Genomic DNA, 20875 nt, shown 5'->3' on the forward strand with positions numbered 1-20875 from the left:
CACTGAGGTCCAGCTCTGAGGGTCTTCTGGCGGTTCCCTCACTGCAAGAAGTGAGGTTACAGGGAACCAAGCAGAGGGCCTTTTCGGTAGTGGCACCCGCCATGTGAACACCCATCAGATGTGAAGGAAATAAACAACTATCTGACTTTTATAAAATGGCCCTGTTTAGGGAAGTTTTTAATGTTTGATGTTTTATCGTGTTTTTAATATTCTGTTGGAAGCAGCCCAGGTGATCCATAACATATGTCTCCTCAGCTATTATCTAATATATAGTTCTAATATATTTCTGAAAAGCATATTTATAGCTGATTTGAGTTGTCTCCAGAAACCCTTTCTGTCAAACAGAGAACAAATGAAACTTTATTTGCGTCAGCCATAGGCCATAGCAACAAAAGAACATTGCAATATACACAGAACAGAAATAAAAAGTTGATTATATAAAACACAGTTAAGGGTCCTGAATCAGGAGACAAATGGTGGATCTTATTCTGATTGACCCAGCTAAAAACCTTGCAACCTTTGCTGTCACCTGCTCATCTTGATCTGCCAAGAGAAAGGACACTGTGGCAGTGGTTGGGCGACACAGAATGGACAATAAAAGAGGGGTGATCATCTCATTCCTCAAGTCTTTATAAAGAGTGCAAGACAGAAGGGCATGCGCCACCAATTCAGTACTGCCTTCTCCACAGGGACATAAGCGTTTTTCGTGTGGAATCTGTTGGAATCGTCCCTCAAGTGCAGCAGGGCAATACATTCAAACTTGCGAGATTAAAAGCACATCTATATTTTGGAATTGCTAGGCTATGCAGATAGGATGCCAGAGAATCAAAATGGGAAGTTGGATTTATGGCATGGCTTTCTCTGATGCCATTACAGATAAGGAGTGAGCTGTACATAGCAAATTAGCAAAGGGCTGCTGAGCTGCACTCACCATTGTGAGGCCTGAGGAGGTGATGATGATGATGCCTCTCCAGCTGCTGTCATTGGCTGTGGATGCCCTGTGATGTCACATAAGCACATGACAGCTCAGTGGATATACAAAAGCAGCCCAAGGGGAAGCTTGAAAAGGACACAGTGGACAACAGTTGTGTTATTCGGTACTTGGTGATCTCCTTCCGCATGGAGGCCAAGTGGCAAATGGAAGGAGGCCATCATCCATCAATGAGATGGTGTGGAGTAATGAGAAGGCAAGTGTACCTGCTGAGCAGGACCTCAGCTTGAAAGCAGCAGACATCCATGGTTGGAAGCTGGCAATGGACCTGGCAGAAGCTGTGATTAGCATGTGGAAGCCCGGGATGCTGCAGGGCTGAAGGAGGATGACGTTTCTGCATGTAAGCTGGTTGAAATTCACCTACAGAAGGCCATTGACAAAAGCTGTGTGGATATTTGTGGGTTGGTGCTGGGGTAAGTATCAATGGAGAGTGTGGACATAGGTCACCCACCAGACACGGTATGCCTGGGAATTGCATGTTCAGATAGTGGTGTAGGCTGCCCTTCAGGCTCAGGGTGGATGAACCACTGGATATTCATGGGTGGAAGCCAGCAGAGGTTGGCAGGCTGGCCAGTGGAGGTGGCTGGATGATAACTGTTGAATGAGGACCATTCCCCTCACCGAATCTGTGTTTGCCTTTCATGGATGTCACAAGCTGACGAGGCTTTCCCCGAAAGCAGCAATGAAGGGGACAGCAGAGCTTAAGCAAGCCATCTTCTACTTCTAAATCAAGGTATTTCTAAATACATCTAAGTAACCTTCATGACATTCCCCTTTCCAGTACCAGGATGGGAGGCTGTGCAGATGCATCCCTAAGCAGTTGCCGTGGGCTACAAACTTCCTGTGATGTCACAAATGGACAGGGTGGCTGAGGAGAAAGAGACGGTTACTAGTGGGAGATGGCTGGAAGAAGGGAGAAACCTCAGTACAAGGTTCAGGGAAAGTTGGGGTAGTTAGGCGGGGCCAGCTGGATATGCAGAAGTTGAACATGGGATTATTGTGCTTGATTGGCCAGCAGACTTGCCTGACCTGAACCCCATAGAGAATCTATGGGGCATTGCCAAGAGACAGATGAGAGACATGAGACTGAGCAATGTAGAAGAGCTGAAGGCTGCTATTGAAGCATCCTGGTCTTCCATAACACCTCAGCAGTGCCACAGGCTGATAGCATCCATGCCACACCACATTGAGGCAGTAACTGATGCAAAAGGGGCCCAAACCAAGCACTGGGTACATATGCATGCTTCTGCTTCTCAGAGGTCCAATATTGGTCTATTTGCAATCCTTGTTTTGCTGGTTTCATTTAATATTCTAATTTTCTGAGATTGTTAATTTGGGGTTTTCATCAGCTGTACACCATGATAAAGACTCTCCTCCCTGCAAGAGAGGGGAGTGGTTGTGGGCGGGAGCCTGAGCTCCGCCCCTAGCAGGGGGCGTTAGCCCCCTGCCCCCATCACACCTGGCTGGCGCCCACGCCCCTCAGCTGGCAGCCAACCGGGTGCCTGGGGGGGCGTGTCCAGTAGCCTTTTGCTGCGGCGCCAGCCTCCGTCTGGCCTCATTCTTTGTCCTCACGCCGCGAGTCACCCACCCTCCACTCCCTTTTAGTTAGGGCTTGGGGTCACTGGCCTTGCTATGGACCTTAGGTTGGTCGCCCTGGTTGTCTAGGGGGCCTGGTAGGAGTTTTTCCATTTGGCATTAGGCCTTTTTGGTTTTTTCGCCTACCTCGTAGCAATCGTCACAACTTTTGTGGTATTGGTGGGTAGGTTAGGCATTGGAATAATGTGTTGTGCTGTGTCGAAGAGCTAGGTGTGGCCATCGCCTATGCCTTCAATTTTTAGGGGGTATTCCGTTAAAGGAATCTGGCGGTCGTGTATTCTGTCCGATGCCTGCTTGGCGGGAGGCCATGGCACGATCCTCGGTGACATTAGGGGTGAGCCTATAGTTGGATCGGCATCAACAGGCTCCACCTACTGGTGAATAAACCCACTTGTTCAAGAAATCCAATGCCTAAGCCAATACCTTTTCACTGCTGTAATCAATAAAGTTGTGGCCTTTCTTTGCCCATTAACCTTATATCACGTGTCCTTGTGTATTCTTTCCACATTGCGGGGGTCGGGTCCTCGAACCACAATCACAATTATAACAAATAAACGCTTGACATACCTCGCTTTGCATGTCATGAGTCTATCTCATATATTAGTCTCACCTTTTAAATTGAATTACTGAAATAAATGAACTTTTCCACGATATTCTAATTTTCTGAGTTTCACCTGTATAGGATGAGTAAGATAATGTCCTCAGTGGATCTCTGAGATTATGCAGAATGGGATAGAAAGAAGGATTTCTCTAAAGTGTGACGAGCCTTAGCTATATAGGGTGTTATGGTCATACAAAAATGTTATTGCAGCAAATTATATTGGGTAATCATTTCATGGGAGAATCAGTGAAGCGTTCTTAAAATCTCATGTCCAAATGCTGTTACTTTTCTATCTTTTTTTAGGTCATTGATTGCCAGATTTCAGTATCGTAGCACTAACAAACAGGAGAGGCTCAAAGTAAGTTCAATGCTTATTTTCCAGAAGATATAAGATTCGCAGTCACTTTGTTCCATACGATACAAAGGCATAGAAGGGCATATTAAAATTCATGCAAGATTATAGAGTCAAGTTTTTGAATAAATTAAGTTCAACTGTGTTGCCATAAATTGCCATGCATTATTTATTTTTACACATGTTTGTCAAATTTTTATAATGAATAATTTATTCCTCGCGTATCATTTGATGTAGTTCGCCTTTCATGCACTCTAAATCAATATGTACAAACCAGAAATGGTAGTGCTGGAGCAAATTTGCTGTGATAGCTATTCTCGATACTTTGTTATCGTGCTAGGTTTGCAATGAGCTGGAATGTAAATGACTCATATCAAGGTGGTGTGTGTGTGTATGTGTATGTATTTGTGTGTGAGAGTGTCTCCCAGAACACCTATATGATGCTGCTCCTCATTTTTTCTTCAACATCAAAAAGCATGAAGCCCTTCGTTTATTTGTTTAGGCTGCAATCCTAATCACAGTTAATCAAAATCAAGTCCTACTGCATTTAATGAATTTGCGCCCAAATAAATGGGACGAGGGTTGCAGCTTTACTTATCATCTGCAACTGGCAAGAAACCCAGCAATTTATCTCTTATCACTTGCATTTATCTCTTATCAACCTTCCCCTTTTCCTAGTTCAAATCTGGATTCCTTGAGGCTGAAACCTATATATTATTTTGCTGCTCTATAAAGTGACTCACGTATTGATGTTATAACAACGGTACGTCTTGTAGAACTTTTTTTGCCTCTTTGTGTTCAAAGAGCAGGATGTGTAATAGTTCTCCTTATAGATCTTATGCAATGTTTCCATTCCCTCTCCCATTGCTGACACACTGTGCTGCATCAGCATAATGCAGAGCTGTTGTTTTGTTTTAAAGATTTTTTTCAGCAACACAATCAGCATTCAGTAAGGATGATAACATGCAAAAGGGTGCAATTAATGCAGTCGACGTGCGCTGCAATATGCCATTCTCATTATATAAAGCCCTTCCTATACCTTCTGACATTTCTCAGATGAAAACTCCTGCAAATGAGTGGGTGAAGCTAAGGGTAGAATGACACAACGCAGTTGCATAGCTATCAGGAGAACCATGGGGCCAACACAAAGCAGACTCTAATGTACCAGAAGTAGAAAATTAGGAATTAAAGGTTAATGCTGGCAGATGACAGGATTCTTTGGTGATCACTTGTAGCCGAGTAAGATTGTCTTCCATAAACACAGTTTTAACAATGAGTCTGTAAGTGACTGTGGAGGCCAATTCTGGATCCACACATCCTTCCACAGTGGGGACATACCGCTTGTTATCATCCGCCTGTTCTGTCGTTGAGGACTTCTAGGATCATTCTTTGTCTAGCTCCTTCCCTTTGATCTTACCGCCTTGGATGACCCTGCTGGAAGTACAGGATTCCCGATAGCTTCGCTCACAAGGGTCATAGGAACTTGCAAGCCCACTCACCACAACAAGGTGATGAGTGGGACATATAATCCACAAATTTTTATATTATATTATATTATATTATATTATTATATTATATTATATTATATTATATTATATTATATTATATTAATTATATTATATTATATTAGTACTATTCAGAAGCTTCTATAACTGAGGAAGCCAAGGCTCAACAATGAATGACTAGCTATTGTTGCTCTATTTGCAATCCTTGTTTCGCTGATTTCATTTAATATTCTACTTTTCTGAGATTCTTAATTTGGGGTTTTCATCAGCTGTACGCTATAATCATCACAATTATAACAAATAAAGGCTTGACATATCTCACTTTGCATGTCATGAGTCTATCTCATATATTAGTTTTACCTTTTAAGTTGAATTACTGAAATAAATGAACTTTTCCACGATATTCTAATTTTCCGAGTTTCACCTGTACATTTCCAGGAAGCTTTCTCCATCACAATTTGTGTCCTTAGGAAACCATTTTCTTCTGTCACATGTATTCAAGCAAACAATTACTCTTTCCAAGAAAAAACACACCATGTCAACCATTTAAGTGGGCTTTGGGCTTCAAGCAAACCTTCCCACACGTTAGTCTCTTTAGCAAACAGACAAGCTAAATAAACTGAAAGTCAGCACAGTCACTCTCTCTTTCTCCCATTCAGGCTCAACCTGACCTGTTGATTTCCTTTTACTAGTGACGGACAGCAGCTACAACAGAAATTACTAGCGGTTTTGAAACTCAAAAATTTACCGTACTTGAAGGGCAAATTGAAGTAGAATACATTACTCTTCTGAAACGTTAATATTCTTCTTACTTTTACAAGTGGTTCGTTGTTCCAACTTTCCTTATTAACTGCTATTACAGTTTGTAAATCATGAAAAGTATGAAGGCATTTGGTAACTGGGGAAAAGGCATTTATCTGTTCTTGCAATTTTCTGGTAAATATCAGAATTATTATGCTATTTCCCACTGCAAACTCAGAGTACTGCTGGGAAATTCACAGAGTTTAGCACACTAACAGTAACACACACATAAATACTCAATTACACGTGGGAATAAAATAAAACCTTAGTGGAGAACTTGCGACCCACAGGGCTGATCTGAACGGCCAGGGTCTCCTAATCTAGCATAACATCTCTCCTGCCAGTTTATCTCAACCACATACCCTTAAGAGTCCCCCCAATCTAATCTACCCACATCTCATTCTTTGCCTTGGTTCCAGATACTGAAATGGCCCCAAAACATGTCCCTTGACTTCGGAGAGCTGATAGACACAGCATACGTTTAAAGTACATGCCCTCACCCCAAAGGATCCTGGGAACTTTAGTTCACAGATCCCAGCACCCTTACAAACTACAGTTCCTGAGTTGCTTCTGTTCTTCATAACTGCTTGTGTTTTGACAACATTAATTGTGTGTTTTTGGAGCACTGAACTCCCCACCCCTTGGCTGCCAGAGTGAACTGAATTTTAACTGCAGGCATCCTAAACCTTGTTTCTAATCTTTTGCCCCCTGGGCACAAATACTGCTGCCAGTTAGTTCTGTCAGTTGGTTTGGGGTTTGTTTTAGGTACGATTCCCGTGTGACTTTCTGTCATGACGGGTGGGATGCAGAAGGAGGGCAAGAAAATGAGTTTTGTTGGTTTTGTTGACTTTCGTAGATTCTTAAGTGTGGCGACTGGCAGGTTAATGGAAACATGATGTACCGTATTTTTCGTCCCATAGGATGCACCTACTTTTTTGGGGGGGAAATAAAGGAATTTTTTCCCCTTTATTTCCCCCCCAAAACCAGGTCAGGGAACAGTGGGATGGCGGTGCTGCGCCTCCCCGCTGTCCACCGAGCTTATGGGGCTGGCCAATGTCTGCCCGGCGCGAGGGGCGCTCTGCTTCAGGGCGCCCCGCACGTCGGGCGGCAGGCTGCTATCCGCAGCATGGGAAGCCCTGCGGGAACTCCCGCAGGGCTCCCCACACTGTGGATGTCTGCCCGGCGCCATGGGCGCTCTGCTTCAGGGCGCCCCATGCACCCCCCCCGGTGCGCAAGGCTTGCCGACACCTGCGCGAAGCATGGGGCATCCTCCGAAGGGCGCCCCGTGCTCCGCGCTGCAGGCTGCCGTCCACAAGTGCATCCTATTGGGCCAAAAATATGGTATTTTTCAGAGACAGTAGCAAGTGGGAGCATCAGGAATGAATTTTTTGAGTGTATGTGTGCTTTGTGTATGTAAATGATGTACCCTTTTAGTTTCAGGAAACAAGATCCATTCCATTTTTTTTTTTTAAAAAAAGAAACCTGCTGGACAGAAATGCTTAATGTTATGGACATTCAAGTGAGCTGAGATGAATTTTGATACATTTTCATTCCCATAGTGGAAGCTGCCCTTTGGACAGTGGAGAAATATTTGTATGAGCCTCTTTGGGAAGTATCTTCTATTTTTGAAAGCAGCATATTAATAAACTTACTAAAATGCTGAACTGGGTGTACCTTGATCTAGCAATTGTCCCTTGGTTTATTCAAAACCTGTATTAATATCTACCTTGGATATTGCTGTCTTGGCTGTGAGTCCTGCTCCCTGCTTTGTGCACCTTTGTCCACCTGTCCTGGGAGGACTGGGCTCGGACTGACTCCAGCTACAAAAGCTGAGGCTGTTGAACAGATTCTAGGCCTGGGGTGTTGTTTGGGTTTTCGGGGGTTGGGAATGGGGGGATGCTGTTGTTGCTGTTTGTTTTCTGTATCCTGTGATTTATGTGGAAATTGTTGCATTTGGTTATGCATTTTTAAATGCTTTATTTATTGTTTACGACTACTTTTGTAAGGATGCATTTTTTCATGTTGTAATCCTCCTTGAGCATGGTTTGAACTGTGGAAAGGTGACATACAAATAAAGTTATGTGTGTATGCACCTGTATTTCATTATTCTTTGTATTCATTTTTTTTTACAACATTGTTGATTCTTTAAAATACATTGTACCAGGGTTTTTCCCCCTTTGCACTTCAGTGTAGTGTATATAACTATCTGGAACAGATTAATCTAGGGAAGGAAATGGTTCTTTTGTGTGTCCCCATCCCTCATTCCTTTTCCTCCTGAAAAGCTTTTTAGTCAATGTGGAAGATTATATTGTCTCCTAGTTCTTGTATCACCACCTTGTGGTTGGCATCCATCTGTGTCGGGACAACATGAAAATGTGGACCTTTTGGGCTGAAGTCTAACCATTTGAAAGTTAAAGTGCCTGCTGTGGCTGTAGAGAGAGATACAGGAGAGACAGTTTTGTTGCAGCTGGGGCAAATGAAGGTGTCTGGTCATGTTGATGGAGGTGTACCATGGCATTCCTTTTCTAGTCACTGGAGCAGGCATAGGCAAACTCAGCCCTCCAGATGTTTTGGGACTACAACTCCCATCATCCCTAGCTAACAGGACCAGTTTAGGGATGATGGGAGTTGTAGTCCCAAAAACATCTGGAGGGCCGTGTTTGCCTATGCTTGTACTGGAGGGTCCAAATGCTCTATGGAATCTGTTCAGCTGGTGGGTTTTTTAAATCTTACTAAATCAGCAGATCTCTATACTGATCTTTATCCTTCCTGTCCCTCCTTCTGCCTGAGTGAGAAGACTGGAACCATATCGCACCAACTGCCTTGATCAACTGGGCTTGAGTGGGCCTGTTCTCTGTCTTTCTGATGAAGAAGAGTTTGGATTTGATATCCTGCTTTATCACTACCCAAAGGAGTCTCAAAGCGGCTAACATTCTCTTTTTCCTTCCTCCCCCACAACAAACATTCTCTAATTTTATTTATTTATTTGTCAATCTGGTCCCCTTCCCCCCTCCTGTTCACAACTCTTTAGATTTGTGAAGCAATGGTTTCTCTCTGCATTTATTGTGACTTACTAGTAAACAGATCACAGCAATTTAGAAATTGCACTAATTGTTTTGTGAGCAGGTTTTGATCATAGTTTAGCATCAATTTACGGCTGTATGCTAAATATTATCCTTTTCCTAAATGGTCCATAAAGCAATGCTTTAGACTTTTGTTGTTGTTGTTAATGGAAACATTTCTGAACTCCCCACAGGATGTTATTAAATTAGACATTTCCATTTTTAATTAAGTAATATGTATGTGTCTTAGGGCGGGGAGAGGGAGGGATGCAGTCAGCTATAGAAAAGTAATGGTTGCAAGTTGTTGCGACATTGTTTCCAGACAGCTGTAATCCCATTACTAGACATTAATTACACATTTATTTAAGCAATTAAGCATGGAAATGGCATTATTGTCAAGGATGTGATGTATGACCTGAAAATAATTTGGTTAATGAGGAACAAGAAGTGTTTCTTAACTAGGGCAGGTATTTGGTTAGTGCCATTGCTAATTACCCCCAACAAACTTCAGTCAGAATATTCCATACTTGGTGGTGGTCTTTTTTTTTTATTTAGCAAGAAAACCTAGAAGCAAACCTAGAAGCAATAACAAGGCTAAGAATGCTACAATCCTAACTATGCTCACTTGGAAATAGGACCCAACAGCACTTACTTCTGAGTAAACGTGGCTCTTTAAATCATATTGCTTTGCTTGCAGTAAAAAAAGGTCAAGGTAAAGGCCCCCTGACAGTTAAGTCCAGTTGCAGATGACTCTGGGTTTGCGGCGCTCAGCTCACTTTACAGGCCAAGGGCATTTGTCCGCCGACAGTTTTTCCGGGTCATGTGGCCAGCATGACTGAGCCACTTCTGGCACAACAGAACACCGAAACCAGAGCATCACATGGAAACGCCATTTACCTTCCCACCAGAGCAGTACCTATTTATCTACTTGCGCTGACATGCTTTCAAACTGCTAGGTAGGCAGGAGCTTGGACAGAGCAACAGGAGCTCACCCCATTGCAGGGATTTGAACTGCCAACCTTCTGATTGGCAAGCCCAAGAGGCTCAGTGGTTTAGACCACAGTGCCACCCACGTCCCTATATTTGCTTGCAGTAATAGAGGATAAATTAGATTGGGTATGCATATAAGGGTGAATTTATATCATTTGCACTTTCTGAAACAAGATATGAATGAAAACACAGCCCCCCCATTGAAATCTTCTCTGATTTTTCCCATTGCAGTGGCAACATCGTAGGTTAATCCAAGGTACAATTATTTCTAATTGAAAACTTTTTGCAAAAAAAAATGTGAATATTAGACAATTGAGAGAAACCAAAATTCTCTCTGGAGACAAGGCAAGCTGCCCTGCTATATCCATCTTTCTGTTGCTCTTGACTTCACACTCCAGTTTTAAGTTTATGTCTTCTCTTAAGCACACAAAGACACCCCTCTCAACATCAGTATTTTGTGAACAGAGATGAGGACAAATGTAAGATAATGTAAACAGAGTTGGGCCTCACTAGGGTAAGAGGAGAGCTGGTTAATGTTGAGTTGCAACTTCATTAAAGCAAAACTTCACATTTGGCTGAGCTATGCCTTATATCCCATAGGGACGCGGGTGGTGCTGTGGGTTAAACCACAGAGCCTAGGACTTGCTGATCAGAAGGTCAGCGATTCAAATCCCCGCAACAGAGTGAGCTCCCATTGCTTGGTCCCTGCTCCTGCCAACCTAGCACTTCGAAAGCACATCAAAGTGCAAGTAGATAAATAGGTACTGCTCCGGCGGGAAGGTAAACGGTGTTTCCGTGTGCTGCTCTGGTTCGCCAGAAGCGGCTTAGTCATGCTGGCCACATGACCCGGAAGCTGTACGCCTCCTCCCTCAGCCAATAAAGCGAGATGAGCACTGCAACCTCAGAGTCGGCCACAACTGGACCTAATAGTTGGGGTCCCTTTACCTTTACCTTATGCCTTACATCCCAGGCCATTTCTATATCATTCCACAGTTAAACTGTTCAACTCAGCACCATATTTCTGCAATGATTTGCCATTCTATCATCTATCTATCATCTATCTATCTATCTATCTATCTATCATGCATATTCTTCAGCTTTTAGTGCAATTTTCTACTAATGAACACATTTTTATATGTGGTTTTAAGTTAGTGGCACATAGTTGCAATTTCTCCTAATACAATGCACTTGTGCATGTTATTTTCACCAATATATTCATTTACACACACTTTCCTGTAATGTATGCATTTTTGTAAACATTGGTTGGTTGGAGAACTGCATTTTAAAATTCAAATAAGTGCAAATTTCAAAGGGTGGTTGCTTTTCAATTATCATGTTGTTTTGGAATGAGAATTTGATAAGATTCCCCTCTAAATGCAAACTTGATTGAATTTCTCCCCTGTCTCTAGGTTTGCCACAGTTGGATGCAAGCTGTTCTCAATTGCATGGGCCAACCCAACTCCCATTCTATGATGGGGGCATGGCTTGATCAAATGCTTTGCATGCAATAAAATAAAATAAAACCCAGGTTTGATCCCTGGAACATTGTCTTCCAAAAAAGGAGGAGGTGATGGTAACAAGTTTTGCCTGAACCATTGGGAGCTGGGTTAGGTGCAGAATAATCAAATGGGTTACAAGGCCACTTCTTGGATCTACACAACCAGCCCAATAGCAACGAATGTGCTGCTTGGAAAAGCTGTTGCCATTTTCCTTTTTTGAACGCTTATATCAGAACGCTTATACACGAAAGCTCTCTCGAGGAAAGAAGTGTGGATTATATGCAACAAATGAGAAGCTGGTTCTCTAGGTCATGACCTCTTACCAGTTGGCCTGTGGCAAGGCTATCTCTGAAGCCCCGTGATTGGCTGCACCCCGAGGCAAGTTATTGAGCAAGATGAATAATTGATTTATGAAGTAGGGCAGTTTGAATTCTGTCATGTTAATGGAGGTGAGCAGCTGTACGAGTAGACAAATGTTGCATGCCCATCTGCATCTTTCCTTTATTTTTTTAAAGACCATGTGAATCTTAAATAAATCGTTTCATCACTGAAGTGAAGCCCAACTTGCATGATAAGTGCACACGCTCCTAACTTTAAATAGGCTCCGTTTTTGAGGAGATGGAGAGAGAAATCCCCCATGAATGTGGGTGTGGGACATTTTTTTTTTTTGGAGGGGTGAGGAGAAATCATTGTGTGTTTTAAAGATTCTTCCAGCCCCTACCATCAGAAACTCTGGATGCATGTGGACTGATGAGTTTCCATCTTTGAATTTAGGACACCTGAAATTTGCCCAACATCACAATGCATGCTTCACCACCCACAAATGGGGGAAAAACTGAACACCAAAATTTACCTTTGTTCTCCCCCCCCCCCAAAAAAATGAAATTTTCTGACAGCTATGGAGCCATTCCACCATCAAGAAATTAAACAAGTAAATGGGTTGCTTGATGGATTGGGTGAGACCTATTGATAAATGGCTTATCAACAGACATTTCATTGCACAGCTTGTGTTGGAATTCTCTGATTCTGTTTGTTTCTTATTGTCATTCCTATAAACAGTTAATGAAAGTTGATTTTATTTTAATCTAATCACTTGAGGGGGGAAAGATACTCAACAACATTCTGCTATACTTGTCTGTATTTGTTTTGTAAGTTTCTGTTATCTTTTATTCATCTACCAGAAATCTTCTCTCTATTTTCATTTGCTTGCATTATTTCAATGAGTTAGTTGCATGCCTCTCCTTTTGGGGTGTAATGAAAATGTAATGTACAGCCATCATGCGTAAGTGTGGGTTGTCACACATCACTGGTGATTTAACTGTTTCTTTTTGCTAATGTTTTTGCATTTTGCTTATTGAAAGTGCACACAAAAAGTTATAAATACAAATATATTCCAGGTATTCACAATTCTGGGCTTATGTCTGTTATTTTCAACATATCTACTCTGAGTAAAACTTAGCTGGATACAATCCAGAAGGTGAAATTCTTTATACAATAACCTATAGTAGGTCTCATTGAGCTCCGTTTAATTCAAAGTAGAAATATATAGGATTGCATCATTAGTAATTTACTGCCAAATCAGTAGCTATCACACCATAATAAAATGGATATTAGCTTATACTACAGTGGTACCTCTGGTTAAGAACTTAATTCATTCCAGAGGTCCATTCTTAACCAGAAACTGTTCTTAACCTGAGGTACCACTTTAGCTAATGGGGCCTCCTGCTGCCACCACACAATTTCTGTTCTCATCCTGAGGTAAAGTTCTCAACCTGAGGTACTACTTCCGGGTTAGCAGAGTCTCTAACCTGAAGTTTCTGTAACCCGAGGTGCCTGTAACCCGAGGGGTCTTGAACCCGAGGTACCACTGTATATGGAAACTCTATTGCCATTAAGGTTTAATAAACTCTTTTCTACTCATGGCAAAAACTTCCATTGATTGGGAATTTTTTGTTACTAGAAATGATTTCCCCAGGCATTATTTGACCCAAGAGATCAGCAAATAACCGGACTGTACAATGGTGATGGGAGAAAATCAGACCAAATCTTTATTGACAGCAGCAAGCAGAATAAGCGTTGGAATGGCAAGATCACTTCATCATTCCATAACCCCACATTGGTGGAATGGGTCTGCTGGATTTGGACCACCTCAAACCTGTTCAATGGGAGTCGGTCAGTGCTGAATCTTGCTTTGGTACAAGCCAAGCACACAAGGTCTCCTTGGGTGACTAGGGAGCAGATTCAAACCAGGCACATACCCCAACCCAAGTTTGGGGGTGCTGTGTCAGTCCTCCCCTCAGGCTCCTTACGGGGGGGCTATAGTATGTTGGGCCTGCCCAATGCCATTCCTCCTTTCACCTAAAAAAGGAAGGGTGAGTGGGGAGCTCTTGAGGTGAACTGACTCTGAGCTCAAAGGGGAAGCAGCCTTCTTTAAGCTTTCCCCTCACTTTTGCAAGGGCTCATGGAGCAGCTTCTCCCCATGAACCCATTGCACAGACAAGATTTTGCTGCAATCTATGGGCCCCAGGGGGGCCGAGGACGTGGGTGGTGCTGTGGTCTAAACCACAGAGCCTAGAGCTTGCCGATCAGAAGGTCGGCGGTTCGAATCCCCACGATGGGGTGAGCTCTTGTTGCTCAGTCCCTGTTCCTGCCAACCAGCAGTCTGAAAGCATGTCAAAGTGCAAGTAGATAAATAGGGAAGGTAACGGCGTTTCTGTGCACTGCTCTGGTTCGCAAGAAGCGGCTTAGTCATGCTGGCCACATGACCCAGAAGCTGTACACTGGCTCCCTCAGTCAATAAAGCAAGATGAGCGCCGCAACCCCAGAGTTGTCCGTGACTGGACCTAATGGTCAGGGGTCCCTTTACCTTTATGAGCCTCAGTGCTTCCGGGAAAGGTGCCCTGTGCTTATTGGCACAGAACGAGGTTTACGGGAAGCAGTCAGAGTAAGCAATTGGAGTTAACAACACTGAACAACCTGAGAAAGATTTATTGCTCAGATAAGTCTGGCGTCCAGCCCGCTCTCGCTGCGCCAGGCCTCCGCATTCCAAAGTCCACATTCCAATGCTCCGAGCAAAAACAGTGATCGGCAGCGGTCAGAGAAAGCTGCTGTCTTCTGTGCTTCTTCAGTGTGCTAAACAGAGTCTCACACAGATCTTACTAATAACTAAAAGCAGTTTTATTTATAGCAGAACTATCCATTGTCTAATACAGCGCACAACATCGTGAATACACGTCCACTCTCCTTAAAAGCGAAAGAAAAAGAGAACAAAGGGATGAGACTCTTGGAAATGACGCATAATCTCACCCCACCCCACAGTAGGCAGGACGTACACTCTGAGCTGTTTAACCCTGTAAGCTCAGGTTCTCCTCACAAAATTTAGGCACGCTTTGACTCTAGCTAGGGGATGTGGGTGGTGCTGTGGTCTGAACCACTGAACCTCTTGGGCTTGCTGATCAAAAGGTTGGCGGTTTGAATCCCCATGACTGGGTGAGCTCCTGTTGCTCAGTCCCAGCTCCTGCCAACCTAGCAGTTTGAAAGCATGCCCCAAAGTGCAAGTAGATAAATATGTACCTCTCCGGCAGGAAGGTAAATGGCGTTTCCATGCGCTGCTCTGGTTTCGGTGTTCCGTTGTGCCAGAAGCAGCTTAGTCATGCTGGCCACATGACCCAGAAAAACTGTCTGCAGACAAACGCCAGCTCCCTCGGCCTTTAAAGTGAGATGAGCGCCACAACCCCAAAGTCATCTGTGACTGGACTTAACTGTCAGGGGTTCTTTACCTTTACCTTTTTAGACTCCAACTAAATGGCAGATGCAAAATAACATTTTGCAGCATTTTGAAAACTGCAACCACTTTCAAAGTTTCAGATTCCAGAATCAAAATTAGCCGCCAACATTCAAAACATGTTTTGAATGCTTATATTTGAATGATGAATATAATCTATACAGACTTGCTAATTTGTACTTTAATATATTGACTGCAAATGCCTGCCAGCTGTTGGATACTGTTCAGTATTAGATTCTATTGCAGCATCTTATTATGTTCAATGCTAATGTTGAGTATACAAATAGCTGCCAAATTGCAGAAAACAAGAGAGAGGGAGATGCCAGTCTTGGGCACCACTTTTGTTCAGCTTCTAAAATTAAAATTTAATTCATCTGAGATCAGTGAAGCCCCACCTCTCTTCACTCCCCTTCACCTTTGCGGTGGGAAGGTAAACAGCATTTTCATGAGCTCTGGTTTCCGTCAGGGTGTTCCATTGCACCAGAAGTGGTTTAGTTATGCTGGCCACATGACCCGGAAAGCTGTCCGCAGACAAACGCTGGCTCCCTCGACCTGAAAGTGAGATGAGCGCCGTAACCCCATAGTTGCCCTTGACTGGACTTAACCATCCAGGGGTCCTTTACCTTTTACCTTTAGTCCCTGCAATCTATGGCAAATGTATGCTAGTTTTGGGCCCATGTAATCAGCTGGGCATGGTTGAGTTTGAACATTTTAAATGAAATGCACCATATGCCACATGTTTGGGAATTTGCCTCATTTCACATTTTTGCAAACTTTGAAAAGTGCTTCTTTTTATCCACATTCACAGTAAGCATTCTCAGGTTACTACTAGCTCAACTGGCTACTTACTCAGCTATGCTCTGTCTCCACAATTGGTGACAGTAATGCTTCTGAATATCAGTTTCTGGAAACCACAGAAGGGAAAAGGGTTCTTGTGCTCATGTTCTTCTCCCTAGTTTCCCACAGGAAACCAGAGGTAGTTTAAGGAGATGACAGAAATCACTGGCTTAAAGCTGACCAAAAGTCCAGAGGGTAGCATTATTATCAATTTACAATGGGGTGGAAGGTTCACAGGCTATGAAGAACTTGCTCACAAATTTATTGACAGCTCCACAAATTATTATAGCTAGGAAGTAGAAGGGGCAAGCAGAATCTAAAATGGAAGATGGTAGAAAGATGTGTGGGATATAGTTATTAATGATAAATTAACATGTGTCATTAAGGTAAGACAGGGAATATGCAGGAGAAATTATTTTGAGGCGATATGGAGGGCGTTTGTAGAATTTGTACTGTTAAAACGGAAAGGGGTCAAACCATCACGAGAGGTTTTGAAATTTTGGGAGGTTGGATGGCTACAATGGAATGGCCTCAGTGGTGGGGTGCACATTTTTATTCTTTATTTATGGTTATTTCTCTCTCTCTCTCTCTCTCTCTCTGTGTGTGTGTGTGTGTGTGTGTGCAGATATATATACTAAGAAGCTCAAGATCTTCAATTAGTAGGTGGGATATAAATACTCCTAAATGAACAAACGAACAAATGAATGAATACAAGGCGTTAGGTTAAAAAGAAAGGGAAAAGGCTTTTAGTACCCTGCACACATCTCCATAACTACCACATTTACTAGTTGCGTGTCAAAGCCCCAAGGTACCCCCATGAGAATAAAGACACAAGGACACAGAATTTTAGGTTACTGCTAATGGGCAAAATTTAGGCCACAACTTTATTGGTTACAGAATGTGAGCCGTATTGGCTTAAGCATTGGCGTCCACAGACTATATCTGACTCCTGCCTGCCTTGCAGGGAGTCTGGTAAAGGTAAACCACCAGTAGGGGGAGCCCCACTGATGTGGATCAATTCGAGCATCCCCTGGGTTACCGCTGGGGTCGTGGCATGGCTCTAGCCCCTCCCCAGGCTTTGGATGAACGAATGAACAAACAAATGAATACAAGGCATTAGTTTAAAAAGAAAGGGGAAAGGCTTTTAGTACCCTGCACACATTTCCATAAGTACCACATTTACTAGTTAGTGCAACCTGAGAAAGGGTTACGGGGCATGTCATAATACTTAACTCAAATGTGACAAAACCAGCCATTGGTGTGCACAAGATAAAGGTAAAGGTAAAGGTACCCCTGCCCGTACGGGCCAGTCTTGACAGACTCTGGGGTTGTGTGCCCATCTCACTCAAGAGGCCGGGGGCCAGCGCTGTCCGGAGACGCTTCCGGGTCACGTGGCCAGCGTGACATCGCTGCTCTGGCGAGCCAGAGCTGCACACGGAAACGCCGTTTACCTTCCCGCTGGTAAGCGGTCCCTATTTATCTACTTGCACCCGGAGGTGCTTTCGAACTGCTAGGTTGGCAGGCACTGGGACCGAGCAGCGGGAGCGCACCCCGCCGCAGGGATTCGAACCGCCGACCTTTCAATTGGCAAGTCCTAGGCGCTGAGGCTTTAACCCACAGAGCCACCTGCATCCCGTGCACAAGATACCTCATGCTTATTCTGCCATGTACAGCTACAATTGACCAACAGTGAGGATGGTAAGCTCCAAAGGAGATACTGTTGTATTGTGTTCAGGTCTGGCTTCTTGGCTTCCCAAGCAAAGCTATCCTTACATTCATCAAGATAACAAAGCACATCCCATTAGCTAAACAATAATAGGGTGTCCTGTAAAACAAACTACACCTCTTTCTCTTTTCTCTGCTTTTAGTTGTAGGCTTGCTTCCCAAGTTCCAAAATTGTATAGCTAAGGTCACCAGTGACATGTCATATGTTTCTTGTGGCCAATGCATACCTTCCTAGCAATCCGTCTTGGGCTGCGGAGAGTGTTTTGGCTGCTCCACCTATGGCCTCATAACTTGGTGTTCCTTTGCCCCTGGTGAGGCCTGTTTATTAGCAGTGGATACTTCAGCCATGCTTGTCATTATTAATCATCATATCTTGTTAGACAAACTGAGCTTTCATTAGGGACTCACCTCTCTCTGTCTTGCTTAACTTGAGCAGCCCTTATCTGATTGATCATTCTCTACATGTGATATGAGCTCCTCTTAGAATCCCTTTTATCATTCTTCCTTCGTGCCTCACTCTCAGGCTCTCCGTACACGATTTCATTAGCACTCATTACAACATGTTATGGTCTCCAATTGCATTACCATGCAGACAGCACACTGCTGTGCTGAGGTCTTCCCTGACTTTCTGATTCCACTTTGACACGCTGAGAGCATTTCTCCGAGAAATATAATGAGTGTTATTATTTTAATCTGACTTTTTTTTTCCACAACAGACCTCTCTGTTGGCGGCAAGTGACATGGCTTGTGTTTGACACCTGCTAACTCTGTAAAAATGTCACTTGTAATGTTAAACTGCTAACATGGCTTTTCTCTCTCACTTGAGGTAGGAGACTGAACAGTTTGAAGAAGCAAAATACTCCCCCCCTCCATTTTTACTGATAGGAAAACAGCGTGTCTATCCCCACCTCAAAGTGAGAATTTTTTTTTTTTTACAAGAAAATCTCCCAGAGACAGCTCAGTAAATCAAAACTCAACCAGCAGGTACATAGGATGAGGCATTATGTTATTTGCATATTTTCCCCATTTCCCTGAGGTAATCTGTGCAAAACACCGACAGTGTGATGTAACTTTTGCATCAAGCCCTGTCATTCACAAAAGTCAAGTTAATGCTCTTCTCGGTTGCAGTTATTACCTTGCAAGGAATCCATTTTGGTTTTAAAACTCACAGATGTTTCCTGAGGTAAATATGGCACAGTGCATAATATGCTTCACTTTCACAGGACACCTGGGTCCAAATAGCAAAGATCTCTTGGTGCATTCTTTTTTATGTGTATTCCGATAGGTTTACTTTTTAAGTGTGCACCTAAAAATGTGGCCTAAACACAGGTATATGAGGGAGAAAGCCCCAGTGAACACATTGGAGTTTGCCGTCAAGTTAGCATGCATAGGACCACACTGTACAATTCCCAAAAGCTGAGCTAGCATTTCTCAGAAGACATTTTTCTGAAACCTTTTCTGAGATTTTTCTTTCTTCCCTCATCCTTTTCTATTTACATAAATTTATTTGTTTTCATATAAATATTTTATTAAGATTTTTGAATAAAAATGCAAAAATGAAGAAAGAGAATAACATATATCATAACATACTTTCTTAACATCTTTGGACTCCCTCACACCTCCCGCTCCCATTTGCATCATTGTCAATTCTTGCCCGCAATTTATCATCTTGTTTACAGTCTTGTGTCAGGTTCATTTAAATATAATCTGTTAGTTCTCCAATAGATTTATAAATTTTCCTCAAACTTACTTGTCCTCTTAATTCCATCTAATTTAGTGGTGCACAATTATTTATGATCTAGCATCCTTTCTTAACATTCAACCAAATTACAATGTTTTTTTAAATAAGTCTTGAATTTCTTCCAATCTTCTTCGACCCTCTCCTCTCCCAGGTCTCGGATTCTGCCAGTCATCTCAGCTAGTTCCATATAGTCCATCAGTTGCATCTGCCATTCTTCCAGCGTGGGTAGATCTTGAGTTTTCCAATTCTTAGCGATAAGTATCCTTGTTGCCGTTGTTGCGTACATGAAAAATGTTCGGTCCCTCTTTAGCACCTTCTGGCCGACAATGCCCAAAAGGAAGGCCTCTGGTTTCTTAGTAAAGGTATACTTAAATACCTTTTTCAGCTCATTATATATCATTTCCCAGAAGGCCTTCACCCTAGGGCAGGTCCACCAGAGGTGAAAGAATGTTCCTTCATTTTCTTTACATTTCCAACATTTATTATCAGACAAATGGTATATCTTAGCATGTTTAACTGGGGTCATGTACCATCTATATATCATTTTCATTACATTTTCCTTCAAAGCATTACATACAGTGAAGTTCAACCCAGTGGTCCACAACCTTTCCCAGTCCTCGAACATAATATTATACCCAATGTCCTGTGCCCACTTTATCATAGCTGATTTAACCATTTCATCTTGTGTGTTCCATTTTAACAGCAAGTTATACATTCTTGAAAGTACCTTAGTCTTTGGTTCTAACAGTTCTGTTTCCAACTTCGATTTCTCCACCTGGAACCCTAGCTTTTTGTCGTTTTTAAAGACTTCTTTAATCTGAGCATAATGTAACCAGTCTCGCACTTTATCCTTCATTTTCTCCATACTGTGCAATTTCCAATTGTCTCCATCTTTTTCTAATATTTCCCAATATTTTGGCCATTTGGCCTCCATATTGGGTCTTTTTCGGGCCTTAGCTTCCAGAGGTGAAAGCCACCTTGGAGTTTTGTTTTCCAATAAGTCTTTGTATTTTGTCCAGACATTAAACACTGCTTTCCTGACAATATGGTTCTTAAAGGCCTTATTGCTCTTAACCTTATCATACCATAAGTATGCATGCCAACCAAAAGCATTATTAAAACCTTCCAGGTCCAGTACATCAGTGTCTTCGAGAAGTAGCCAGTCTTTTAGCCAGCAGAAAGCTGCGGCTTCATAGTACAACTTTAAGTCTGGCAGGGCAAAGCCCCCTCTTTCTTTCGCATCAGTTAATATCTTATACTTAATTCTGGGCTTTTTGCCCTGCCAGACAAATTTAGAGATATGTCTCTGCCACTTCCGGAAGCACTCCGTTTTGTCCACAATCTGTAGTGTTTGAAACAAAAACAACATTTTTGGCAATACATTCATCTTA

The 20875-nt window shown here is 42.8% G+C and overlaps 1 long non-coding RNA gene across 3 annotated transcripts in view; it reads left to right on the plus strand.

Moving 5' to 3' along the window:
* The first annotated feature begins 374 nt into the window (after window positions 1–374).
* The window catches only part of LOC310852168, a 112593-nt gene continuing 92092 nt past the window's right edge, over window positions 375–20875 (plus strand). For all 3 annotated transcript variants that reach the window (XR_014568000.1, XR_014568001.1, XR_014568002.1), the window contains exons 1-2: window positions 375–1940; window positions 3492–3546. This is a non-coding gene — a long non-coding RNA (uncharacterized lncRNA). The remainder of the gene's footprint in view (window positions 1941–3491; window positions 3547–20875) is intronic.

Source organism: Podarcis gaigeae, assembly GCF_964106915.1.
Source record: "Podarcis gaigeae genome assembly, chromosome: 9".
Lineage (NCBI taxonomy): Eukaryota > Metazoa > Chordata > Lepidosauria > Squamata > Lacertidae > Podarcis > Podarcis gaigeae.